Source organism: Cygnus olor, chromosome 9, assembly GCF_009769625.2.
Source record: "Cygnus olor isolate bCygOlo1 chromosome 9, bCygOlo1.pri.v2, whole genome shotgun sequence".
NCBI classification, from domain to species: Eukaryota; Metazoa; Chordata; class Aves; order Anseriformes; family Anatidae; genus Cygnus; species Cygnus olor.
In genome coordinates this window covers 14,288,493-14,313,711 of record NC_049177.1, presented here as the reverse complement: position 1 = coordinate 14,313,711, position 25,219 = coordinate 14,288,493, and the positions used below count along the sequence as shown (strand labels likewise).

General features: G+C 41.4%; 1 long non-coding RNA gene across 2 annotated transcripts; it reads right to left on the bottom strand.

Moving 5' to 3' along the window:
• Positions 1-11,444: 11,444 nt before the first annotated feature.
• LOC121074701 lies at positions 11,445-18,529 on the bottom strand. Of its 2 annotated transcripts, none has more exons than XR_005822497.1 (3): positions 18,063-18,529; positions 16,749-16,917; positions 11,445-11,469 (listed from the first exon to the last, which is right to left on the bottom strand). It is a non-coding gene; the product is annotated as an uncharacterized LOC121074701 (long non-coding RNA). The 2 variants fall into 2 exon arrangements; XR_005822496.1 differs by lacking the exon at positions 11,445-11,469 and adding an exon at positions 11,914-12,920.
• Between the last annotated feature and the right edge of the window lie 6,690 nt (positions 18,530-25,219).

Here is a 25,219-nt window from a genome sequence, read left to right as displayed (position 1 = left end):
GGGCCTCACAAACAGTTGCACTGATACAACCAAGTGGGTAGGTGCCCTAGAGCAGGAAGAGATGTAGGCATGGCAATTCCCTAAATCGTTGCCTTTGCCACATCTTCAGGACAGGAAACCCTTACCCTTAACAAGATTTCAAAGGACTGGACTGAGTTTACCTGTACACAAAAGCCTAGCACAAGAGAGAGGTGCATTTTTAAAAAGCTGATCAGTTCTTCAACAGTGCTTCTTGGAAGTGTTTTATGCTTCCACATAGGAGTCAAATGCATAAATTCAAACCCCACTGTATATGATGCTGTACAAAAAATAAAATAAAAAATAAAAAAATCAAAAGGAGGATCTCTGCTTCAGAGAGCTCTCATACAAGCATAAGGCAAGAGTCTGTGAAGAAACAATTGGCCAGCGTGACAGATGGAGAGTCCTGCACCCACATTCACCCAACACCACTTTCCCATTGGTGCTGCAGGAAAGGAGACTTCTAAAGAAGTGAAAATCACAGGTTTGTTTTATTTTTCTTTCAGTAATGTGGAAGGCTTGTAGAAATTTCAGATTTCTGTCATCTGTCATAGGCTGATTGACAGATGAATGGTCTCAGCAGACCTTTCAACAGATCTAAATTTTTTTGTGAGACTCAGGACATAAGGTAGGCATCCTCCTGCAGTCACACCGTCTTTGAGTCTGATCACCTTTGACCAACCTGGATGACTCCTTCTCCTCTTTTCTTAAAGCTGAGTACTGAAAGCTACAGAAACAGAGACAGGCTTTGGCAATGCTTTACTGGCATGGCCAATAAAAACACACACTTGTATACAGAGTGAAGACCTAGGAAGTTTTCCAGAGTCTCAAAAGGCCAATATTTGCCTTGCAATATTTCTAACTGCCATGAAATGCTTCATGTTTATTGTAGAGCAGCAGTAAGTGTTAGGATTATGAGCGCTAATAACTGTATTTATTCACAGGCCTATCATCCATAAATAAAATACAACCTTTCCTTGTACTACAGGGAACTAACTTCACAGCAAAACTCTATTGACACCTTGCTTATATGGCTACAGTGTCACTAACACCAGCCAGCTAAAGCTCTTAGAAGGCTCTGATGCTTCAGCCAGATGCCAAAAGGAGGATTTAGAAGACTACATTCAAGCACCTTTGGAAAAGTTTCCTGGCAGAATTAAGACACATTATTTAGGAAGACCTGCCACTAATTTTGGAGCTGATCTAACAATCACTGAAGACCTTGAGGTAAATCTGAGGACTTCACTCTGCTGTGGATGAGTTCCCATGAGGCAGAACCCAGGATGAAGTAACAGTGTCAGCATGATGGAGAAAGTATAATAAAAGGGGATACATGAGGCTCCTGGCAAAACACTGCCGGCAGGATGTCAGTGAGACTGGATTTGGGGGTTGAGAACAGGGCTCTAACCAATAGCCTTGAACAACATAGCAGCCATTTCCTACAGCCTACTTAAATCACCTGAATTTCAAGAGGTGCTGCTTCCACAGACAACCAAAGAGTAATGTATTTAAGAAGGTAAATAACAGTACACTGTTTTAGCAGTCTTGGCTGAGCAGAAATGCCTAAACTCAGAGATAGGCTATGGTGAAGTGTGGATCCAGTACACAAGCATTGATATTTCAGTCCTCCAAGCATCAAGAAGGCTCCTGCTTCTCTTTCCAACCAACAAGGCAATGAGGTAAAATACTGGGCTCGAGGGCGGCTCTTAATCGCAGTCAGATCTCCTGTATCTTTGAATCCAGAAGCAACATTATTCATCTGTCAAGAGAAATGGGCCCAGAGCTAAAGTTCAAAGCTGTGTAGGAGGATGCAGCCATGAAGCACACAACAACAAGACCCCCAGCACCGCAACACTGGGTGCTGGCCTAAGCAGATGGAAAATGGGGAGGTGAGAACAGGGACTGCCTGGACAGGAGCCCCATTTTGTTCCTTGCAGCAGGGCCCATACCAATCATGCTGCAATGCTGGCTGTAGAAGCTTAATTTGGGGATTTTCTCCCAGAATTCTGACCTAATGAGACACAGCAATGTTTGCATGCTGCTTCTACAGCTACCTTGTCATTAGAGATGCTCATTTCCCAGGTGGGCATGTGGTTTTCTATCTCTCTGGGTTAGGAAAACAATGTGATTATACAGTGAATTCAAGCCTGCTGAGTTTTAGGGAGAGGTAGTGTCTGATATGCATCATTTGTAAATGGACATCATATTGCCATTGCATAGGCAACACTATCAATTTCTCTTCTGCATGATTTTTTTCTTCAGCATTTCATAAATTCCTTCCATTTTTCTTAATACTTAAAGCCCAGAGTGAATCAATACTAGTATTAACATTGCAAAAAGAAAGTATCCCCAGTAGAAACACAGAAACAATTGGTCATTTTGCTTAAGAGCCAGACTATTTGTACTGGTGACCACAGGAACAAGTGTAATCTGTCAACAGATTTTCACTTTCATGCAGATACATTTTTTTTTCATTTAATTTTCATTTGCTTTTTACTTTTTTCATTTACTCACCTTGCACTTGACTGTGACAGTGGATATCTCATATTTAAAACATAAATCTGTGGGTCTTGGATTTTACTGTAAAACCATGCAAAACTCTCTTATTTCTAAGGCTTGCCCATTAAAATTTCACAGATGAGAAATTTAAACACTAGGCTTATGCAGACCAGAGCTATAAACAATCTCTCTGGGTTGGAAAGGCCCTGGTTTTCAGACACTTTACTCAGAAAGGCTTTGGGCTTTAAATGCCCATAGTTGAGAAATGGAAATTAGGTTGTTAGTTGCTAGATGGAGATATGCCAGCTATTTTCTGTTTTGCTTCCATTTCACTGGGCTAGAGCATCATTGAACCAAGGTGGCCTTGAATTTGGATCGAGAGCTCACTTCAGCACTTGCCTGCGGAAGGCCTGCTGCTTCAGGTGAATGGGCACCGTGCTTTGTGCAACAGTTCAAACCTCAGGCAAGGGTGAAGTATACCCCCTTTTTGGCAATCAGATCCCATTCAAGATGGCAGGGTGAGCTCCACAACTCACATTCCTCTCTCCAAATTCTGCTTACATCCCAGCCAACCTCCTTTCCTTCCCTCAGAGAACCCCTCATTGCTTCTACTTCCAGAAAGCGGTGTGTCCTCTCCCCTGCAGCAACCCATATTCGTGCCCTACATGCTTGTGCAAGGATTTTCGGATTGCCTTCCTCATTAAGACACAGTGAAGGTCTCCTCCTTGTGTCCCAGGAACACCAACTCCACGCTGCCCTTACAGGCTGCCATTATACTGAGTACCAGCAGTCCTGCAGGCTCTCTGGGTGACATTTCTCACTCTTGTTCTGCAGACATCTCCTAAGGGCTTTCCTGCTGTCTCCTCCATGTGGTATGATAACTGGACTCCTCTAGCTCTAAGTGGATCATTTCCTCTTTCATTTGTCTCATCTCACTGCAGCCTGGAGGTTTGCTCCCATTTATTTTAGTCTCACACAAAGCTGATTTCCTTGTTTCCGTTTTATTTAACTTCATTCCCAGACAATTTATGTTTTCCCTTGTTAGGGAGACCAGTTCTTGGATTAAATGAAACCAAGCTGTTATTACTGGTGTAATTTTTTCCCCACTCCTCACTCACTGGGACACTGGATAGGCTGTCTCCACCGGTAAACTGACAACTGACTTCAGTCAGGGTACCCTGACCTATGTGCAGTGAGCACAACTCCCTCTGCAGCTTACAAAAAGCTTGTAGGCTCCTACAGAGCTTGAGCTGGAGGATGGATTTCAAGCCAACAGCCCTGCTTTCAAGCAGGGAGCAGACAGGCCAAGAGATGCTTGCCCCAGCATGCAGGGGGTGCCTGGGGAGCTGCTGCGGGGGAGTTCACAGGGGACCGCAGGGCAGGACTACAGCACACTTCACACAATACAACTGGAGGCCTCCTGAGGGGAAAAAAAACCTCATAGTCTCCTGCCTAATCTTGTTCTTCTGATGACCCAACATAGCAATTAGTTTAGTAAATCTCCAGACTGCTCTATTAGTGCCACAGGAGCAGAAGCCAACAGGGTTCATCGGTTGGAGAACTCAGCTTTCAGCCCGTTGTCCTAACGGCCTGCCATTCCCTGCGTGGCACTGGAAGCACTCTGCTGCTGGTGGCGTTTGGGAATGACAACTGCGTACTGCTGCAAAACGTTGGAGAAGGGCATGTGCTGGTGAAGGTGGAACTGCCTCGTGGCAGTCGGGCAGCATGGCCCTGCTCCTCCTCTCCCTGCTCCCTGGCATGGCCTCAGTTCACTGGATCTGTGTACAAGGAATGACAGAGCAAATGGGAGACACAAATGTGCTTCCAGGGCTGCTACAGAGCCACCTGAAGGTGCATGCTCACTCCGTACTCAATTTGCACTGAGGACAATGCAACTTGGACAGACATAGACATTATTCCTCCACCTCTGTAATACATCTCTAGGATCTGCAGACTGGGCCGACAAGGATGTTACAAGGCTGATTTACTGGTAGGGGAGTAACATGCTTTGCTCCCATGAGGGAATGTGTAGTTCATGCCCCACCGACAGAAATTCTGAGCAGAATATTACTCCCTACATCTTGCTGTAACTAAAAGAGCCAGGGAGACCTGCTCCCTCCCCCTCCTCATGCTTTAGGACAGGGATTATTGTGTCTAAGGAACCATGAAGGAGAAACTCTCTCGACAGTATTTCTAGTCTTCTCTGCAGTCTGTTCTTGCCACTGTCCTGACAAGTGTAAATCATGTTTCAGGGTAAGTCTGGACCCAGTACATCTGTCATGTCCTGGTGGCAATGTTGGCTAGGCTGTCTGTAAATCCACTGAGAATAATGTATTTGTGCTGCAGGATGACATCCCATAATGAGATTGCGATATTCCGTAGCCTATGATTTGCTATTTGTGACAAAGATAGATTTCATGAACAGCAAGGCTGCTGGGAGACCTGCTGGGCTCAGGGGACATTCATAAACTGGGGATATTGCTCACCTATTCAGCGATAACTCAGATACACAGGAGGCAGTTTCTTTTTGCTTTCTAGACCAATTGCTAAACACCATTAGCTACAAATCTGGCCACATATTTGCATTCAAAACACCACACAACACAAAATAACTAACTGTAGAAAAGCACAGTCAAGAACTGCATGTATTTACGTGCCGGCCTATCATATCAATCCAACTTCATTTAATATAGCAAGTATAATAGTAAAAAAAAAATCATTTCCATGTCTTGAACAACTCTGTTTATTCTCCTCAGAGATTTAGACAATTAATCCCTTTCATAATGAAATTCTGCTTCTTTCTTTGCTCCCAGTTGTAGCTTATTTATGGAAAGCTTAAAAAAATTCTTCATCCTTATTTATGGAAATACACATATGCCACGTTCTTCCCTTCTGTGCTGCGAGCAGAAGTTGTATAAGACTGCATTTATGCATATGTACAAATTGGCACATACCTTCATGCTACTCTAGCCCTCTTAGACGACAATACAACTTAAACCTAACTTATTTTCCCTATTTCATTGGGAATTGTGATGTAAATCATACCTGAGACTAGGTGCCTAAGCAGTTTGCAACTCTAAAATTAAATGAATGGATGTACGTATTAAATTCTGCAGAAGATGCGCTGGTACTATAAAGGTTTTAGTATACATCGTTAAATGTTGTGGTTTAATTGCTTTTTGGCAAAGCATGATGCAACAAAAACTGAAAATTGCTGTAGAGTAAAAAACTCACCTTCTGCTACCAGGGAATGAGCACCAAGAGAAATGACAGACGGATCCTACTTTATGGACACCAAGAAAACATCCGCTTTATTTTCGCTTGAACTGAAGTTTAACAGTGTTACTGCTGATTGCAATTTGTGGAAGAGGAGAATCGGGCCCATGGTTTAGAGAAGACTTTAATCAGCCCAAACTTAGTAAAGCAGATGAATGAATACATCTACCTCATTTTATGAAAGCAGACTCAGAAATGCTGTCTTGTTCAAAGCCAAACAGCTAAGAGGAAAAATGTTTAAATTCAGCCTCTCTGTTGAGTTTAGCAGAATTAGGAACTCAGCCTAAGTCTCTTGAGCCTCAGGCTTGTTTCTCTGGCACTGAGATCAGCTGTCTTGTCTTTATTTGGCAGGGTGCTGGAACTAGATGATCTTTAAGGTCCCTTCCAACCCAAGCCATTCTATTTAAATGCACGGTCCTTTTAAATGACTGTTTTATCCTACTAGACTTCCTGTTCTCCTTCATTTACATCAACATATGTAGAAACATGGTATAGAGTGTCATGTAAGTCAATAAAATACAATAGAAGCCAGGGTACAGCAAAAACCCCAAATCCCCTATCCATGCACAGCCCACGGCAAGAGAAATGGACGGAGTGATGGCTATGTTACCAGCAGCTGCGCACCTTATTATTCTGAACTGAAAATTGAGTTAGAGTCATTGTGAAGTTGATGCTGCCTGGACTACCGCATAGTTGTACTCAGTTTATTCCAAGTGTGCTTCTAGCCCTAATTTCCCACAACTGGATCACAGACATCCCATTTTACAGGTGGATAAAAATATGAGAAAGCCAAGTGAAGCCATCTGTCTGTGGACATACAAACATGTATGTGACAATGCAGAACAGACCTCAGTGTCTCCCAAGCCTGTCCTATCAGTCCCTGCAGGTAAAGCTGCACACTTCACCTGTTCTGGGCACTGTGCATTCACATGTACAAGTAAATGTATTTCTGTTGTTTATTTCCTCTGCTTCCCACCGTCACGTATCTTGCTCTCCCAGCACAACAGCTGGCCACAGCTGCAGATGGGTATGAAATGCTTACACGTGACTCAGTACATTTTGGAAAGCTGCCACCTTCCAGTATTGTCCCACAGATGAGGGCATCCAGGGTCAAATCCTGCTATTGGAGGAGTGGACAGGGCTTCCCTGACTTCAGCACTGCTGTGTCTCCTGAAGCACAGTAGGCACTTAGCTCATTCTCTATAGCCTCCATCAGGCAAAGGGCTTCTAAAATAGCTTAAAAGAACCATTGATGAGTTTTAACATAAAAGGTAGAATCAGGCCAGTAAAGCTGACCGTTTAAATCCAGCAGGTCACTGACTCTTTTGTGTTGATCTGAACCAGCATAATCAAAACCTGGCTGGGTTCCACTGGTGGTCTCTCCATCACATGTTACTTGCCATCTCAATTTCAGAGTGTTTCAGAGAACACTCCCACCCCTTCCTGCCCTGCTCTCTGAAGAAACAGTTGGTTTGAATAATCAGATCCTTTTTTTTTTTTTTTTTACAACATTCTCTCAGAAATCCCAAATGCCAGAGACTGCACATCAGCACGTACAATCTCAGCCATTCACTGACTGACTGAATATGACATACTGTTTACAAATGAATACTACATATATTTCTGCCCTGAAAAACCAAAACCAAAACCAAAAAAAAAAAGTAGTGTAGTGACACTGCAGTGACAGCCCAGTACATCTGCAGAAGTTGTATTCAAGAAATACTACCTGCAAAGGGTCAGTTTGTCTGTAAAGAAGAAGTTTGTACAGTCCCTGGGCATGGTTTCAAGCCAGTGTTTGCATGAAAAGTCCACGAGGTTTTGCAAAGCAGGTAACAGAAGGACCTTTTAATGTGTTTTGTGACCCATATTTCAGGCTTATTATTACCAAAGGGCAGAAGCTCCCTGTTGCGTTACAGATCTTCAGCAAAATATCATGGCCACCACCACTAAAAACACTAATACCTGATTTATTGCTGGAATCTGGAAAAATGTTAATCCACTGATGTCTCAATTTTTACCATGCCTGCCCAGACCTTTGCCTGAAGCTAATTTCTGTTGCCTTTGGGGGAGATGAAGTAGTTGTGCTACTGTATGTTAGGTGACAGAGATCCTGTTGCAAAGTTGGTTCTTTTGCCCCAAGGAGTGTTTTGCGAAAGAGAAGAAAGTGAGGGTAAAATCTTAGAAAATAATCCAGGAAGACAGACTTCAAAAACCCAGGATACTGCTGAAGAGCTCATGGAACATTTTGAGCCTCCATTTTGCAGCCAGGCCCTCTCATTTCTACATTTGATCAATGCAGCAGGCCTAAAACTTTGTAGCAGATACGTTCAAAAACTGGTGTTTTCTCCTCTATTAATGGTTGCCACAAATGATGCAATGTTTGGAGCAGCGTCTATGCTACTTACACGTTTTTTATTTTAAATCAAGTTTAAATCACTAGGCTGCCTCACATATTCAGCTTCATGTGTTCTGATCTCCATGTTGATAGCTCAGCACAGGTATGCAGAAGCTGTCCCAAACAGAGCCGGTGAGAACAGTGGGAAGGGAAGGCAATGAGTGCTGGCCAGACAGGCATAGATGGTAATTTGGGATGATGAGCTAAGTAAATTAGCTGGATGCTTCTGTAATATGATCAGTGACAAAATGGAACTGACAAATGCACTGCTATGGTAGTAACAGTAGTAATTCACTTGTGATGACTGCATGTGGATCTCTCAAAATTAGTTTTCCATGTTGCTTGCAGTCTCAGGTAAGCAGTAGTTTATCAGTGACATATTTTCTGATTATATTTCTTAAGTTTTTTCCACTGCTATAAGCACTTGTGATACTTGTTCTTAGTGATATCTCCACCTGCAGAGGATTGCTGTGTGGCAAGAAGCACTAGACTATTCATCAGGTTGCAGAGCAGTGCACTGCCACATAAACAGCCCTGTGCCTCTTAAGAGATTCCTGCCAACCTTGTGGGACCTGTGCCTGCTTGCATCAGCTCTTAATTCACCCTGAAGAAAGCCTAACGATGGGCTGGATTTGTTCTTAGTACAACTCTCTCGACTTCAGTGGAGTTTCCTTTGCAGTGAACTCGTCCTGACACACTCACATTGTGCAGCCAAGCACAGCAGCAGAGGCTCTGGCTGGCAGGCCATAATCAAATCCCATTTCAAGTAACCTGGCCAGCCTCCTGCCAGGGGGTTGGAGCAAGAAGAGATGCAGCATGCCAAAGCCATCTCCTGCAGAACAGCATTCTTCCCTATTATTTAGTTATACTGATAGTGATGTATTTTTGAATCCTTAATTTCTGCTATTTGGGGCTACATCATCAGTGAATTGAGTGTTCTCTTCCTTTCAGAACTTCCCATGAATAAGGTTCTCCCTTTCCTCAGAAAAACTGTGATGAGCTCTCTCCTTACCACTAAGCAAGGGAAACTTGCCATTGCCAAAGAAGAAAATGCTGGGCTTTGCTTATGGAATTCTGATGAAGAAAAGGAGTACTTTTTCACGAGGCACAGAAAATACTTGTGGGAGTTTGTGCCTTCCCCCCACCAAGGAATAAGCCTTCCCCAGTTGTTCCTGTCCCCTCCCTCCTAATCAGTGCCAATGAAAAGAGTAAGCAACAAAGGGCCATGGCATTCCTGTAACAGCCCAGCCATTACCCAAGTCAGAGGAGAAACTTGGTTGAGTGAAGTTTCCATGTGATGAAAGAGTGATTCCAGGTCTCTCCTGCTTCCTAACAGAGAAGGACTCACAGAATGCGTATCTCAATGATTGCCTAGTTGCTGTGGTTGCAGAAGGACTGGGTTTTGTCATTTTTGCAGCTTCCTTCAGGTCTGCATTCCTATTCTCTGTTGCTGAGAAATAAAGAGATTTGGGAGACAGCCCAGACTTCCTGAATTGTAGCAGTAGGTGTCTAAAACCTACTCCTGAATTCCTGACAGCATTCTACAAATACTCTGCCTTGTATGAACCACAACGACATTCAGTTTGCTCTCTCTGTCTGATCTGTATTCAGATTTTCTGTGCTCTGTTTCTCATGAATGCACCAGAGTAGTCAGTGTGAATTCCCAAGGTGATGGACTGGAAGCTGTGTCTTGGAACCCATGATTTAGAAAACACCAGCAAAATACCTTTTGATCATTGGGTCGGGATCAGATATGTTTTGCTGTAATAACAGGTCCTTTTTTTTTTTCATGATTTTTCACTTTTTATCATTAAAAATTAAATTTAGCTGTGGTTTAAAAGACCGTCATTATAACTGGGAGAAGTGTTACTGTCCAGTATTGCAGGTACAAAGATGAAGCTTAGTAATAACTCCTTGCTTCTAGGTAAACAGAACTGTGATTTACAAGCTTGTAAGGCTTGACTGTACTCAGAGTCACAGTTCAAGTACTCAAGTATCGGGCAGTACTCAACATTCACAGCTAACTGTGAAACATTAGAGGGAAGGGCTGGTGAAGAGGGACAAGAAACAGAAAGCCTGCTCCACTGAATCTGTTCACCTTGTCTGCAGCTGATGGTCTGCTGCTGGCATTTCCAGATTAGGTTTCAAAAGATCACAAGCTCTATCAAAGGCAAGTTCCTTTTACAACATAAATGCTGATGTGTGGCAGGCAATAGTAACGATAGTACTTCAGACAAAGCAGGGTATATTTTACTATGAGACTATGGTACCAAGAACTGATTCAGACAAGTAAAATCTGGAAACGCGTGGAGGAACTAAGAACCGATCAGACTGCTAAAACCACATATGTGGAAATGTGTGAAACCAGAAGAAATGGATACAGGTGGGATCTTAGCCTGAATAGAAACATGCAGCTCTCCCAGCAGAAATCAACCAGAAAGCCTGCCTGTCACATACTGCTGCTAGACTTTCTGTAGCAACATCCAGAAGCACAGCAAAGGCTCGTGTCTGGAGAAAAAATATTGTTGCCCTTTGCATCCTATGGACCAGAAAGAAATGAGATACGATAAAACCCAACAACATTGGTTGGGGTTTTGTTGTTGCTGTTCTGGGACTGGCCTTTCAGAGTATATGAACACCAGGGCTGGCTCATGGCAGTCCCATGGCCCCTGATGATTGACACTTGGCTAGTGTCAGCCCAGTTTGCACTGCCACCTCACGGTGCAACCCAGCAAGAGCAGTGGTTTGGTTGCTACTGGAAGATCTGTAGGAAAAGACCTCGCCAGTCCTTCTTAAATTAAAATGCTAGATGGTGGAGTCAAACGAGTCTGCACTAGAACAGTGAAAGCAGCAAGGCTAAATGAGCACTGGTGGAAAGAAAAAATCTCGTTTTTGTCTCTAATTTACGTTCAGAAGTAGAAATGGCAAGAGACCTTTCAGAACAATGAATGTACTTTGTTGCAGTCCAAGGCAAGCAGAAATGAGGGCTACATTCAGCTGGTGAATGGTCTCCTACAAAAGGTTCCTGAGCATTCATGCAGGCTTGAGCTGTTGGAAAATGTGCTGGTCTGCTACAGACTGGCAACAGTTCTGACTCCTTTCTCTTGCCATTCCTCTGTCATCATTTTCAAGAGGCATTCCCCTTGGGCAGTCAGGGTGGTCCCTGATGGAGTACCATGGCCAAGTTGGAACTGTGCTGGAGACCATGGAGACGATGGCCAAGTTGGAATCGTGCTGAGGTCAAGAATTCCTTTCACCAACGTGTTACTATGAGACTTCACCTACTGATGCAGAGGAGTTGGCTGGTTCAGTGCACGCCCATTTTTCTGCTGTGGATGAATCCCTCTGCCCTTTTACCATTCACAGGGATACAGAGGAAACTGTGCACCACCACACATCTGTACTGCAGCATCAGCAGGCCTTGCTGAGGTTGGGACAATCACATGCCATATTTAACTAGCGGCTTTCTTTTGCCATCTCATTGTTATTCAAGAGTCTGTAATTGGAAGGCTGTAGAGCGGGGGTTATTTGAGAGCTGATGCCTCCCACTAGGGAACCAAAATATAGATTTTCTGATTACCTATGTCCATCCTTTTCCAAAGGCTTATACAGCCAGCATTTTCTTATGACTACAAGTTTCCTTGAGAGAAAAATATATTCTAACAAGCAACCCTTAATCTTTCAAACACTGCTACACAGAAGTCTTAGAATAAGAGTTCCTGCAGTATAACACGTTTGAAATGTATGTGCCAGGAGTGATAAAAAAGCTTTTATATACTCAGAAAACAAATCTGTTTCAGTTGGGTGCACTCAGACATTCCTCCTGATTTGTTTAGCATACATCTTCTGTCCAGTCTGTCTGAACAGAGACCAACGTAATGAAGCCCAAAGATGTAAAGCTTTTAGATCTTGTTATGTTGTGGATGAAGCAAATCTTCGGTGGGGTGGTGAGCATCAGACAACAGAAAAAAAACATCTATATGTGCCTTGATTTATTGCATAGCAGCCATATGGCAAGGTTTGTAGTTCATGAATAGATAACAGATTTTTTTTCTTTTTCAGAAGTTGTCACACGGGAAATCCATGAAGAATCCTTACAGCTAAGAGGCAGGTGGCTGAGAGCTACCATACCACACATGCTGCTGTCAGATGGAAATATCCCCACGAGCTGCAGCTCTCTGCTCCATAGTAGCGACCAGTTCCTGCCTGCCTCATCTAGCTTGGTTCTTTTTCTGCTGTGCAGTCCTGCTCTCTGGTTTAGGTCATCTCCAAGGCAGACACAGGTTTGTAGGAGCTGGCAGCACCTTCACCTTCAAGCACTGATTATTTTCCTCATGTTTTGGGGATGAGTTTTTTATCTCCTTCTTCCCTATTGTCATCATTTATTGATAGACAGTGTCAGCTTGTTTGTTGAGTTATTGTGTGACTTATATACTTTCATATTTATGGAAGAAGACAAACCCATCTTACATATTAACATTTATTTGACTACAAAAATAAGTTCTTCACACTCAATGACCTGTGTTCTTCCCCACCCCTCCGGGCAGAAGCCTCACCCAAAATATAACTCATGTTTATTGTCCTGTCAACCTATGCAGTCTTGTTAAACTGATGGAAGGTTTCATAGGCAAAGGCAGGGCTCTCAGTAATTCTTTTGGTTCCCCAGTGTACAGATTTAGTGGAGACGCTCTGCTTGACCGCTGTCGTGGTGATACATTGGCAGAAAGGGGCTCTGTAAGGAAGAATAGATCAAGTCCTGATGGTTTCGTAGGTCAAAGACAGTGAATAAGCTGCACCACCTAGCAAACTGGAAACCAGTGCATTTTATGGAGATATGACAGGCTGCAGCAAAACTGCATTAATCAGACAAGGATTTATTGCCACCCACAGACAGTGTGACTCTGCTGAGATCAGGCTTCACATAAGACAAGGTGTAGTACAAAAGCATTTTGGCAGAAAGGCAGTGCCCAGAAGACCTTGCAGTCCTAACACGCATCTGAGAGAATGAAAGGATTTGTCTCTATACTAAAGACAGATGATGGAGCAGATGTACCTCCAGACTGTACACTACAGCTCAGAACCCCAAACCAGCTAACAACACTCAGTGTTAAAATCACCATTTGGACAGGCAAGAATAGAACCCTACAACATTTTCTTGAGCTAGCACACCTCTCATCCTGACTTACCAGATCCGTCCTGTCGCAGTATGGCTAGATCACTTTCTTTTAATTTCTTTGCGTCTGAGTTAGCAAGACCAAGCCAACGTCTGGATGTACACTAGAATATCCACCCATCACTATATAAGTAGGTTGCAAGAATTAGGATTTAACCCCGAGTCTTCTGTCCAGTATCTACCTGAAGGTAAACTTTCAAGTTGGGCCCAGTGAAGAGGAGTGTGTTTCATGGTTGAGGAGCTGACGGAGGGGAATACCCAGTTGCAATCATTTCACCACCAACTCGTTTTAGTCTGAGGGATGTTGAACTTTCCTGCTGGCAATAGCTGGGCTATAAAACTGTGATGCTTATTTAGCAATCACTGTAGTAAAATTAGATAATATGAATACATTTTATTGCTCAGCATCATCCATCACCGTGTACGTCACTTAAAGAAGCTTGATAAAAAGAGATGAAGAAACACTCTTGGATAAAAACCTTTTTTTTTTTTCCTAGAAGTTTAAAACCTTTTCAGCAATTTGTGGAAATTTCTTAGATGATCTTTTATGTAGCATGTAAAAGACTCTTTTATAAATTACTGTAATTATTAATCTTTTATAAGTTACTGTAAAACTTACTAAAGAATCTTTTATACAATGTATTTCATCTCTATACATCTCGGAGTATGTCTATAGTATGTCTCTATATTGAAACTAGTTTTTACCCATGGGTTTCAGGAGGTGCTATTGAGCTGCAATGGTGCCATGTTAAGGACCCTACCATGACATACCAGGAAATGCTGAAAAATACTTAAGCTGCCTAAACTGCACCATCCATCACTTTCAATATTGAATGACTACAGTGCTTCTGTTATACCCCTGCTCTGCTTCATTAACCTGGCAACCAGATAACTGCTAAGTTTTCATTCCCTAACAACAAGGTTACCATTATTTTTGAGTTTTCACTTTACATTATGCTCTAAGTCATGCAATGTCAAAGGGCAGCATTTAAGATAATCATGCTACTGTAGAAGACTCCTTTTATCTTTGTACTTTCAGCTGCAATCTGAGGCAATTGGAGAATATGACTCAGGGCGTATCTACGCAATGCAGAGATTTTCAGTCTACCATTGATTCACTGCATACAGGAAGTTTCCCCAACGCAAAAAAAAAAAGAGATTAAGAACAGTTTCCAGAGCTGAGACCTCTGCTACTGTAGTCTGGGTCTTGTAGTTCTTTGAAAGCACCAGAGAAAATGTTAATCAACTACAACGAGTTAAATACTGCTATGCATGGACAAATATTTTAAAGGGCTTCCTTTTCTTATTCCTAGTCAAAGGCAGCCTAAAAGACCAACAGATACCTGGCAGAAATTGAAAGCCTTCCATTTTGAAGTGCCAGGTGATCAGGACACTGCACTTCTGACTAGCTAGAAATTACCTTGAAGCTTATTTTTCAGAAACCAGCAGGAGCTCAGCACCTGAATATCTTGAAAAGGAAATAGCTAGAATGACTACTTACTTTTGAGTGAAACTCTCTGCTGCTTTCTTCAATTACTAATGATATAACCAACCTGAACAGTTTGGGCCAACACTTCCCATAGGATTTCAAGCCCCATGTTTGGTTCTTCTGGCATACTCCAGCCAAAACAATGGTTAGTTGAAAGAAACTCCCAGAAAATGAGACGGGGAGTTTGGCCTGTATTTTTAAAATTCTACTGACCTTTTCCTCATTAGAGGCTAATTCTATTTTCACCTTTCAAAAAGAGGCTTATAATTTGGATGGGAGGGATGTGTACTTATCAGAACTATGCTTTTTGACACCACATCTGTCCAACTTCATGAAGAATCAGGCTTCTGGCCAGAATACAGTTTGGCCAGATCCCTGTAACTGAGTTCCCTATTTCAGCTACATTAAGTACGTTCAGCAAGCTCCAGCCCAACTGTATATGGGCAAAGTCTCATTTGCCCAGCACCAAAAACGCTATTAGGGAATAAACAGGTAAGTTATGAGGAATCACTGTTGGCATCCTGCCTCCTATTTACCAAGAGAAAGAGAGCATCTAGTTCAGTTCTGGGCATAGAGCCACATGGAAGATGTATTGGAACAGAGACCAGTGCAGCAGCTGGAAAGAAAACGAAACTGCAAACAGCAAGAGTTGGAAATATGATTGTACAGAAATAGCAAGGGTGGAATCAGGGGACATCCCATCGAAAGAGCATGAAAAATGCGTATTGGTGTAGAAGTGGGGACAGATCTTGGAAAGCAGTCTAGGACTGGCATAAGGTAAGGACATTAAAGAGCAACCTGAGGCAGGGTGAGAGGAAGGGCAGAACATGGCTCAGGCACATAGAAGGTGAAAGAAAGGACACTACTGCCCAAGGTCGGCTCTCAGCAAACAGCAGCAAAAGCAATGGCATAGTAAATAGACCAGCTCACGGGTGAGAAACTAACAAATGCCACCAGTAATGCCATAGTACATCAGTGTTCACCAGTCCCACCTCACCAGTAACTTTAAGGTATCATTACATGAAAACTTGAGGAAGTACTTCTCATTTTAGTGTGCTCTAACAGAAGAGGAAAATATGACACACAAGTTTCTACTATATGCATAACTTTGTTAGAAAAAGCAAAAAAAAAGCTCCCCAAAATAATTAAATACATGCTCTCATACAATTTATAGAATCCAAAGCTTTGTACTTTGATAATGATAGAATTTAAAACTACCTTTCTACTGTAGTTTGGCCTCATTTTCCATGCACATTGACATTTAATTGCATTATCACATATTATTTATCCAACAATATAATGTTTTCCAATACTCTAAACATCTACCTATTCTCTTCTATCCATATTTTCAGCAGCTTTCTTTAAATTTTGGCTTCAGACTAAAATATCATACTTGAACTGAGCAAAACAGCTTAGCAGACTACAGCTCCCATGCACCCCAGCTTTCGCCCAAAAATCATGTCAACCCTTCCTTTTATGATATCGAATTCTGCTGACTGTACAGTGTGAATACCCAGTCTTTCAGAAACCTTCCTTTGCCCTGTCATCCTTTAAGTATGGACTGTATTTTGGTAACAGAAGTATGACTGTATATTTGACTTAAGTGAATATGCACTGCAGATATTTGTGCATCATCTTCCTTATCTAACATGGCCATAAATCTGTGTCACCTCGACACCTCATCAGTCACAATTTTATGGTGTACTCCAAATCATTGCTCAGAATATTAAAGACTGTACGCCCAAGAACTAAGTCTAAACGGAAACACACCCACACTGTGACAATCCCTTGTTTTTAGCTACCTTCTGGGGTTGCATGGCTACCATTTGCAGCACTGGAGTTATCTAGGCATTAGTGCAGACTGGCCCTACTGGATGTCCTCCTCCCTGTGCTCTTACCTTTGTTTTAGGTGGCCTCCTCAGTGTCTTGCGGTGTCCAGAGACAGCAGAGGTGACAAAAGTTAGCAGGAATAGCATCAAACAAGTGGACTAGTGAAACCAGTGTCTTTCCTCAGTTACTGGCTGCAGTCCTGAGGACAGCGCTTGACTCCATGGATTTGGCTTCAGTCTGTTAAAGAAAATTACTTGTGAAATTCAGTCTTAAAATTTGGAGAGAAAAGAGAGGACTGTGCCTAAAGATATTAATGAGGAAACAAAAATGTTTGCCAAACATGACGGAAGGTTGTCCTCAGTTTCATAGCCTTCCAGGACTAGAATCAGCAAAATGCTCAAGAGACCTCAAAGCCATTTGAAGCCTTGCCTAGGCTCACTCAAACCAATAGGGCTAAACATAGACCTGACAGAAGACACTCTTAAATGTCTCACTGAAACAGGTCTGAATGGCAAACAATTGGAGACAATCTTAAACAGTATGTCCTGGAAAAGGAATCAAAAGACAAAGGCCATAACATCTGTCCGTCTGTCTCAGTCTTTGAAAACTGCTCATGCTTTTCAGGCTTATGTAAGCCAAGTTCAAACATTAAAATCTAACAGGATAACAGAAACAATAAATCTTGTTTTACTCATTTTATCTGCAGTACCAAAGCAGTCAATAGACTTGCACATATCATATGTAGTGACTTGTGATAAAGAAATCATTTACTGTGTGAGTGGCAGGAACCAGATGATCCTGATTGCAGCAAGCTAACCACTGGGCCCTGCTGTTCTAATGGCATGTATCACACCTCACCACCTCAAATGCCAGGTGTGGTGACAATGGAATTTGGACTTGAGGAAGAAATTACTGCCACAGTGCTCGCTGAAAAACCGATCCCCCAACAAGCTGAACTAACACAACAGATCAAAGTCAGACCAGACACTGAAAACAAAACTACATAGCAACTCCAGCACGAACAGAAAATTGCTATCGCGTTACAGTAAGATCTACTAAACACTCAAGCCCCAGAGGGAATTATATAATAGGTAAAACAACCTCAACCCGGAAGACTTTTTGCTTCATTTAATTCATTGCCAAATAACAAACTTCTAATCACCAATTCAGGAACTGTAAAAAAGAGAACATAAATAATCAAATGCTTAAGCAGGCACCTTTCCTCTCCCTTCCCCATGCTCAGTTCACAAACATCTATCTTCTGCCTCCCCCATCTCAGCATCCCTGGCTCTCACTGCACGTTATGCTCTGCCTGGCCACCTCCTGCTATGAGGAAGCTGGGGTGCTGCGTGCTGTGGTTTCCTTTCACTGCCCTGACGTACTGCTCTTATCTTCCCTTCCGATCCGCTTGCCTGGACTGCGGCACAGACCATACCAAGCAACTCCTGTCCGTAAGGGCACTGCACCGCCCGCTGCAGCTGGGGCCTGTCACGCTCCCACCCCTGAGCTGTTTCTGATGGGTCCAGGACAGTTCCTGACACCCCCAGCTGTGCTGTGAGTCAGCAGAAACAGGGCAGGATGAGGCCCAGTGAGGAGAAGCAGGGTCAGAGACAGCCACGACATGGGATGGAGTAGGATGAGGTGGCTGACAGCCCACAGGGCACATGGCTGGGCAGAGTAGAGACGTGACAAGGCCAGAGCATGGCCACAGGCTGGGCTGGAATGGGGCTGAGGGCGGGGCTTTTGGGTGGAGGCCTCAGGTGAGGCTAGTCAGGGCGCATAAGTGCTCTTCTTATCCCCAACACTGATCATCTTTTTTTTTTTTTTTCTTTTTTTTTTTTTCAGACTTTTTAGTACCAAAACCTCTCTTACCACCTGCTTCTGTTATCCACATCTCTGTGACACCCCTCAGCCCCCTGATGGTCACAGGGGAACATACCTTAGCAAGGCCAGCTCTCCTAATGGTTTACCACCGTGAATCCCAGAAGTGATTTACCCTCAACTCACTAATTTTATGCTTAGAAAAGCCAAGCTGTCTGGTAGTGTCTCAACTACCAGCCTTCCAGAAAGAAGCCTCACCCTTCTCTGCACTTCGCAGTGCTTGGAGTTTTCTTGCCTAGACAGTTGGAGCAATGAAATTAGATCACCTTCAAGTCTTAAAAGTTGCTTCTCTGCTGAGGTACCCACAGCTGGCATCACTGCTGCTGTTTCATTTTGGTGTTTTACAACTCAGGTGAGTGCTTTGAACTAGCCTGGTAATTTCACTCACATTTTTATTCTGTGGGCCTGCTCATCTTCTGTGAAAAATAAAATACTTTTTGGGCCAGAAAGACAGACTGACTTCTGTGGGAAACCAAGGTAGATGAGCTCACTCCACTGAGCAGATGCTTGATATGAAGACCTGGCTTCCTTTCCACTGTGACCTCTGCCAAATCCTGCAATCTCATGCTGTTCCATCCTGGCAAATGGGAATAAATCAACAGCTCTGAAACCTGGTCTGTGCAAAGCTTTTTAAGAAATAAGGAGCAAGCCCATGTGGTGAATGTAACTAGAGTAATTTATTACACTTGGCTTTTAAGCACAGCAATCTGGAGATTTCTGCTCCTTGCTGTCTTAATGCAGAGAGCCCAGAAGAATGTGTTAGTGCCTCTAGTTGCTTAGAAGATTTTTCTAAGTATTCTTGTATTATTTTCTTCACTTTATTTCTTTTCTGTATTTACATGTTAACGCAAGGGAATAAAAAGGCTATGGGATAAAATGAAAGCTCTTTTCCATAATAAAATTGTAACTAATTAGCATACTTTATTTTTTTTTCATAAATCTTTTCTCATGCTCCTCATTCTGTGATGGATATATATTACCAACTATATATAAAACAGTCTTCACAATGGGAATGCTCAAACACAGGAATCAGAGAGGGGCTCAAGAAAGGCCATGGTATTTCCATCATGATTGGACAAGGCCCAGTCTAACTTGACATAATTTTGAAGTTACCTGGTCTTTAAGCAGGAAGTAAACCTGGTGACTTTCAGAGTTCCCTTCCTTCTAAAATTATTGTATGATTCTGCATTTTCTATGCGTTGGCATGGGATTATTCAGCTGGAGAATGTTGGCTGACGTAATTCTATCTGAATCAAAACGTTGCCACATTTTTACACGTACAGTTACACACATGGGCATACTATCCTGAAATAAAGGTAGTATATTGTGATATTATTGATTTGCTTTGGAAACTATTGTAGTATTGTTTATATTCTCTATGCACAAGAAAAGAAGGAAGAAGTAAGATTGTATGTGGCAGATACATTTTTTCTGCATGAGGAATAACTGCAGGGGTACAATGAAAGCATTTTCCAGCTCTGTGTTGTTAACTATGCAAAGGTTGCTTATTTCTACAGAAACATCTAAATTTCTGGGTTCATGCAAGTTTCTAGTATAATGGCAATATATCCTTCTGATAATGTTAATAGCCATTCATCTTGTAACTCCTATAGAGATATTACAAATCAATGATGCTCAGCAAGAACCAGACATCTTTGCTATTTGCTTCCAAGGTTTGGTGTTCAATCCCAGGCTGCATGCTTCACTCGTGATCTGTCTTTCAACACTGAGAAGCAACATTGGCCTCTCCCCCTCCCTCTACCTGCTGAACTCTAATGTAACATATCCAGAGGCTTTCTTCTTTGGCCCCCATCCACTGTTGTCAGTACTCTTTCTCAACAGATTATATCATATTTAAAGGTTAAAAGAACTCTCACTCTCTGTCTGTCTCTCTCTCTGATCATAAAAGCAACATATATGCATATGCTCTGCTTGATAACCAACATTTACTTCATAGCAGCATGGTAATTGATATTCTTCATGTTTAATCTGTATTTGTTCAACTTTGATTATCCAATTATTTTCAGACTCAGTGGCAAAGAAGGAAGCTTGGAGGTCTGAAATATTTTGTTTAAATTTTGACCAGCAGAACCCAAAGCAAACTATTTTAGCATGTTCAAAATACAATTATGTTTTCTACATTGTCACATTTTGAGCTTACTCAGTCTGATAGAAAATGCTATCCAACTGTCTTTAGTTTCTGGAGAAGGAAATACCATGCATATGATAAAATCATCATCATCGTATGTGGTTAGCTTTACTTGCTAAACTTTGTTCACAAAAATATGTATATATATGTATGCAAACACACTTGTATGTGAGCTAGAGTCTGAAATCATTTGCTGATGAGGAACCTTGCTTACTTGCTGAGACAAGCCTTGTTTTCCTCTGTAGCTCAAAACTCAAATACTCTATTTATAAATACAGTTGACTCTAAAGCATACAGTAGAATGCGGATCTCTCACTCCACACTGTTGATGACACAGGTGGTCTCCTTTCAGTTTAGTTCATTTCAGATGTAGAGCTTGCAGAACAAAATACAAATAGCAGTGCATTTCACAAGTTTCATATCTTGCTAGGGTCTTAGTTTATGATCTGGGAATGGACTGAGCAACAAATTAATGTCCCTCTCTCTCTCCACTTGTAAAAGCAGTAGGAATTGCCAATCTGGGATTTTTAATTTTTTTTTAGATCAACTCAGTCACCTCTTGGTCGGTTTTCCTGTAGAGATGTGGTCTAGTTAGTGACGAGCAATAGTGGTTCCAGTAGTTGTGGGAAAAGTAGGATTTAGATCACCAAAGGCTATATGAAAAAATATTGACAAGTTTCTTCATTTTTACGTAATTTATAACTGCACATCTCTATTTAAATAAAAAGGAAATTGTACTAGAAATTTTTGTGAAGCAACTGCAGTAACCAGTTTTAATAGCTTAATTGCAGGAGCCATTGGATATTCAGAGAGCTCTCATACTGTAAGAAGCGTCCATACCTTAGGACTATACCTTGAGAAGAAGAAAAGTGCTATCCAGGAGTAACAGATGGAAGAAGTCACCTTTCTCAAACCGACTAGGAAGAGGTAAGAGGTTTGCAAGATTACTCGGGACACAAGGAAGGGGATGGAAAGCAAAGAGCTGCACCAATTCCTTTTTGTGATATATATGAAAAATCAACCAAGGACAAACAGCTGTTTAAAATTGAGTTCAAGTAAGGCTTGCTAACACTGGAGTTCTGAGAATGGGAGGAACAATGCAGGCTTCGTCAGCTTCAAAGTAGCTCACTACAGTGAGCAGAAAATTCAAACAAACTTCACATTAAGCCAACCTGAGATTTCTGAATTTAGACACAGCTGTGTCTGTAACACCAATTTTATTATAGAACAGGAGCCAGGAGTCCCTGTAATTTACACTAGAATGAATTAGGACCAGCACCACCAACGTACAGTAGAACATTTGAAGTGAAACTGTGCAAGAGCAGAATCAGACCTTTGCAGTAATCTAAACGCTTTATCTATGTAGGTAACTTAATTTCACAAATGATATGATTCAAATAGAATGCACTACTCTACCTCTGAAAGAAACTACAGTTAGAGACTGGTCTTTGAACTCCCCAGGTTTGTTACATATTATAGATCCAAGTCAGTAAATACGCTATACATCAAATAATATACAGATGTGAGATCACTGAACTTCAGCAAGCCGGAGACAGCTGATTGGATTATCACTAAATAATAAAATATTTTTTAAAAATCTCTACACAAAGAAGGCAGTGTAAAGAGAACAGTTTCCTTTTGCCAGATATCTGCTCCCAAAATATATATTCAAAGGTATCCTTTATATCTCTTCAACGTATAATATATTAATCAACAGACCTGGGAAAACTTCTGGATTTTTATAAACTGATTTACTAATCTCATAATTGCAAGTGTAGCACCCTAAAATTAGAAATAAACTAGTTTTACCTATTGTGGTCTTTACTTTAGACAAATACCCATTGGAATGCCAGCAAAAACACTGTCTCATGTTAAGAGGAAAAATGTTATATTCTCCTCCTTGGTATGCTGGAAATTAAATACATTGTGAGTGTATTTCAATTCAAATATAAGAAAGGCCATAAAAGTTATAACTTACGTAATACCTTTTCCATATGGTACACATTTGTAAGCACCTAATAAGCTCATGAATATTACCTTAAAAATGTATTTCTGTTAGGTTACAGTGTAAGAGTACTGTTTGCACACGGGAGTTTTGCTCAGAGGCAATTGACAGCTGACAATATTGACAAAAAACTGTTACCTTTTTATTTCTGATAGCTCTGCACTGTTCAAAATGTAAAAAAAGAGAATGAAATTTTTATTATTAAAAGTGCATCTATACTCTAATAATGCTATATTTCAACTTCAATATCATTGCAACTATCAGATCAAGAAGTCAGTTTAAATTTCTAAATTAAGCTTCCGGTTGGAAAGCCAGCAGTTAGAAAAACAACTTCATTTATTTCTCTACAGAACAGAAGTACACTTTACTCATCGAAGAAACATCCATTTATTTTCTAGCAACAGATTTTTTTTTTTCTATGTACTTCCTTCTCAGCCTATCAAAACTTGTTGCTCAACAGAGCAAAGGTGGGATTAATTGCACTGATGTGTAATCTAAGTTTCCCTGATTATGGCTTTATGGGTCTTGATTGTTTGTTTCATAACTCCCTAGTGGGGGTTTACCAAAGTGCTGACTTGGGGGTAGCTCCAACCAGAGTCCAAGACAGAAAGCTTTTTCAAAGAACCAGAGGTCTGTCAATGTCTTCTCAGACACAACGTCAATAAAAGCAAAGCAGAGCCCAGAGGGCACTGGGAGTTCCAGAAACTGTGACAGAGGTCTTGCATGTTGCAGAAACTGGTTCACTCTTTTGTTAGGAGAGAGGAGGAACTTACTGCCTGAATAGAAACAAAACGTGAAATTATAGGAAGATTCTTCTACTCACACAAATTGTATCAATTTAACTAAAATTGATGCAGAAACCCAATGAAGTTAAATTTTTACAAAGCCCAATGAGATACATTTCTATTGCCTGAAAATCAGATAAAGATGTTTAATTTATATGTGCAAATTTACTGAGCCATATATATTCCAAATTAAGAGAATCTGTGCAGGGTTCTGCCATTTGAAACACGCCATTTTGTTAATCTAATTAAAATTTCTTCTAAATGTAGCCTCAGAAAGAGTAGACCCTGGAATATACCTGTGCTGCAAATGCATTCCAACAGGATAACCAGGACTTCATATCAGGAAGTGACATCTCTGCTTTGTACTAGGTAGCAGTTTCCTTTGATGTCACTATGAGGTTCAACTAGCCCAAACTTGTTAGCTTAGAGGAAAGAGATTTTGTGTAATTTTCCTCATTCTTTAGTCTTGCCAAACTTCCTATTTTTATACTGTCTACAACATCACAGGTTGAACATAAACAACACAGTAAAGTGGAATTGCTATTCATTGGAGAACATCGGGACTCAAGAAAAATAAAATGGAGTAACAAGGTTTAGATACTTGCGGACAGTAGACATGCTGGAATAAATGTGCAGCAAAAGCTGAACTAGACAGCACCATCTAGAATTAATCAACTGTTTGTTTTTTGTTTTTTTTTTACATTTTTACTGTTTCATTTTTCTTGCTTGGGACAATTTATTTTATTTTATTTTATTTTGTCTTTATAGTGCTGTTCCTTTGCTGGGGTATCGAGCTGTTTTTGTCTCCTGTGGAATGTAGCTTCATTCTGCAAACATTAAAAGAGAGTCTCTTTAAGAGTCCCTTTCTGACCACCAGCCAGAAATAAAGTTGTATGCGTTATATTTCAGTATATTTTTGTCCTGTTGAGGATATTGCAGCTCACACTGTTCATTGAAAAGCCTTACTATTTGCATCTTCTGCAGATTTTGTGTTGGAAATCCACTTGTGTCACCTAAAGGTGTGCCTGTCAACAGACAGAATGGAGGAAAATTTCTAATGTTTGCTGCAAATTTGGGAGAAATTTGGTGTTTGGTTTCAAAAAGAAATATAGCAGTATAGAGTATTAGGAAGCCAGTCATCGGGATTAGCTACTAGGTATGTGTCAATTGCATCCTTGGTTTAAGGCATAATTAAAATACAACTTCTTTGTAAGATTTTCTGCAAATGCCATGCCTTGGAAAGAATTTTAGCTTCATTGTATTAGAAATGAAGAACTGTTGCTTCTTCAGGTTGCTGTGCAGTCCAGGCCGGTATTTTTATCTAAATGTTTGCATCTCCCAGATTCTTTTCAGGGGTACAAAGCATGCCGATGGAAAAGAGAAACATCAGGCCTACAAGGTGATCAGCTTGACTATCGGGACTGCAAAATACTATCACAGCCCAATGGAATCAAATGGCAAGTCCTTTCCTTTTCACATTCTCCATATGTAAAAGAGGATATTAATATTTGTCCCTCCCTGAAAAGCCATCAGTACTCCAGTTTGTCATTCACAGAGTACCTGAGCTGGCATCAAACAGGAGTGGCAAGGTGATGGAAAAGGCCACGCAGCATGGCTGGGAGCAGCCTGTTTTGACTGCAGTGTTCATGGTGCTGCAGTGCCCCACATTTGCCGTGGATGAGGAGGGCTCAAAAACATCGCATCATCGGGATGTAAGGA